This window comes from Palaemon carinicauda, chromosome 29, assembly GCF_036898095.1.
Source record: "Palaemon carinicauda isolate YSFRI2023 chromosome 29, ASM3689809v2, whole genome shotgun sequence".
Taxonomy (NCBI): Eukaryota; Metazoa; Arthropoda; class Malacostraca; order Decapoda; family Palaemonidae; genus Palaemon; species Palaemon carinicauda.
The window spans coordinates 20,805,501-20,809,062 of record NC_090753.1 but is presented as its reverse complement, the minus strand read 5'-3'; positions in this window follow the sequence as shown (position 1 = coordinate 20,809,062).

Genomic DNA, 3,562 nt, shown 5'->3' with positions numbered 1-3,562 from the left:
CACCCCCCCCCCCTGAGAAGGTAGCAGCTGTTCAGAACTTCCCCACGCCCTCGACTGTCAAAGCACTGCAGGAATTCTTGGGCATGATCAACTATTATCACCGTTTTCTGCCAGCTATTGCTGCCACTTTTGCTCCCCTCTAGGCATCCCTAAAAGGCCAGCCAACGGACCTAAAGCGAGGTCATCTGCAATGCAAAGAATGCCCTATCAACAGCTGCTGCTCTCATTTTTCCCGTCCCGCCTGCCCCTCTCCTTCCCTCCACCGATGTCAGCTATATCGCTATTAGTGCGGCTCGTCCCGCCAATTGGCCTTCTACAGCAGAAAACTGTCCAAGGCTGAGTCAGGTAATTCGACCTTCGATCGTGAATTGCTGGCGGTGAACTCGGCTGTCCGTCACTTCCGCCATTTCTTAGAATGTTCGCCCTTCGTCATTTGCACACACCACGTGCCTCTGGTGTACGCCTTCACTCGACAGTCTGAGGCCTAGTCCGCCCGTCAACGCCGACATCTCTCCGCCGTGGCTGAATACAATTGCACCCTTTAATACGTCCTTGGGAAAAGGAATCCCATTGCCGAGGCCCTGTCAACAAACACTCTGACTGACGTTCAACTGGGATTGCATTACAATGCCTTGGCTGAAGCCCAAGGACAGGATCCAGAGTATCAAGCACGTAGGACATTCTGGCTATCCCTCCATTGGGAAGACATCCCCCACAACGAATCCAACACCCCCTTCCTCTGTGATGTCAATACTGGTAGATCGTGACCGTGGATTCCTGCACCCATGCGCCGACAGATGTTTGGTTTCATTCACAGCCTTTCACATCCCTCAAGCTGTTTTATTGCACAGCTGCTGAAGACAAAGTTCATTTGTCACGGCATTAGTATGGATGCTACGGATTGGGTCAGCGCCTGTACTTCTTGCCAAACTTTCAAAGTACACCGACACACGGATACCGGAGTGGGCACCTTTCCTCAACCTCAGCGTCGTTTCGCCCACAATCACATCGACGTTGTACGCCACATACACACATCACAAAGACATCGTTACTTGTTTACCGTTATCAACCGCTCCACTCATTGGCCTGAAGCCACTCCCATGGAAACTGCAACGTCCGCCTCTTATACATCTGTCTTGCTCTCAGGATAGATAGCAAGATTTGGTATCCCTGAGCATATTGCTTCTGACACGGGTACCACTTTCACCTCTCAATTGTGGACATCATTAGCGAATATGCTGGGCATCACCCTACATCAGACAACTGCCTACAACCCCGCTGCCAATCGAATGGTTGAACGTTTTTATCGCACCATCAAAGCAGCTTTGATGTCCCGCTGCAAGTACTCCAACTGGTTTACTTAGCTTTCCTGGGTCCTCCTGGGACTAAGGACCACTCCTCAAGACGCCCTGGATGTCTCAGCAGCTGAAATGGTGTATGGAGACCCGTTGGTCGTCCCTGCCGAATTATTTCCTTCTGCAACCTCCGACGGTGATCTCCAGTGCATACGTCACGTCGTGGGAAAATTTACTCCATGCCGCCAGACTTACAAGCCCCCAGTGAAGTATCACATACCAACAGACTTGCAGTCTGCACCGCACGTCTTCGTACACAACGACACTAGCAAGCCACCGCTAAAGCCCCCTTACACAGGCCTTTTCCTTGTGATCCGACGCAATCCAAAAGCATTTCTACTAATCATTCTTGGCAAAGAAGACTGGGTCTCAATCTAAAACCTGCTTATCTCCTGCCTGATGACCCGCTTACAGTTCACCTCTCTAGATCAGGGTCCCTATTTAACATGTACATTATCTTTTTTAGGGAGGTGGGGAGCCAAATACAACCCGTTTGTCACACCATCGTACATAGTAACGATATTTCTCTTTTTATTATATATTATCCTTTGTATATTCGCTCTCTCCTTGCACTGACAGCAACTTACATCAACCTGTCTGCCTATTTGTTAACTGTTAACAGAACCAGTTGCCGGCTGGACAAGAAATAGCATGTTGTATTTTGTGACCTTTTTGCCGGGACCTAGTGTGTATATATAATCGATGTGTCTATAATAAAGTACTCAGTTGCTTTCGTCTCGACTTTGAGTCACAACCTACTCTTGGCTTGTCACAGCTTCCGCCAACAATGAATATCAATGAAAGACATCCATTACAAATTGAGGTTCCAAGAGAATATATATATATATATATATATATATATATATATATATATATATATATATATATACTCCTTCAGAAAATCTATCTCTGTCTAATACACTGACTTTTACTCTATATCTATTATTTGTATTTATATCTAAGGTGTATTGTACTTCGCTGAGGTTTTGGATTGAGGCATTTAATGTTTTTTTTACTTTTACCGAGACATTTTTGCTCCAAGTTATACAATTGTTTATTTTTCACATCTGACTCTTCGATATGATTTTTCCATAATTGGAAAAGCAAAATGCTGCATTTCAAAGTGCTTCAACAAGGAAAGGATCATAATCAGAAAAGGAAGTAAGCAAGCAACATATAACTATGTATGAGAATTAATAAAGGACAAATAAAAAAAAAATCGAAGATCAGTAACAATGTTAAAATATCTCAGTCACATAAAAAAGTATAAAATGAGCCTTTGACCCCTGAAACAAGTGTAAAGTTCATGAAACATTAATCAAAATATACCAAGAGTTAAGATCATAGATGCTGTACATCAATGACAGATAGAGAAAAAAGTTGCTTAGTTAACTTAATATTTGATTTTGTAATTATGCCAGATTTATTTTTTTACGGTCATTATCACTTTAGGTATTTAATTCCCTTACGCTTGATTATTCCATAATTGGCTGATTTTCAAGACCCGATCAACCAAGAAATCTTAAAATAAGCAAGATTCTATGAAACCACAATCATAACCAAGTATGCTATACTTACTGACGAACATTCCTTTTGTTTCTTTCTGACTGTGACCATGAGAAGACTACCTAATGCAAGCGACATGGTTAGCTTGAATAATGTTATCAAAAGACTTGTGTTACATTATCACATAACGAGACGTAAATCCTCTTCAATGATAGTAGCAAATGGGGTTGAGTAGTAAGTTTCAGAGTCTATAGATTTTTTACGGTAAACAGTTGCGTACTCTAATGTACTTATCATTCGGATAACAATTGACTATTATCAATTTACCCAATAAACCTGATTATTTTTTCCAATAATATAGATTAAAATATTTGTGGTTTATCTAATGGTTTTTATTTGGAAGCAAAATAAAAACCATAAATTTCAATAATAGCTAATTGAAAAGGGAAACTTAAGAACAAAGAAAAGGTTTTGATTAATAGTGAAAAAAGGGATTGAAATGCAACAAAGAAAATTTATAGGGAATGGTTTTGAAAATGTACATTCTATACTAAAAAAAGACCATCCAAATACAGTATTGATAATAAAAATCTAAAGACCAACTGACTTACTTCTATATTTTGAAAATTAATCTTACGGAAGTAATAGCAGCTTCAAAAACACTGGTTCATGGTTAGTCCCTCATACTGGCCTGATACTGG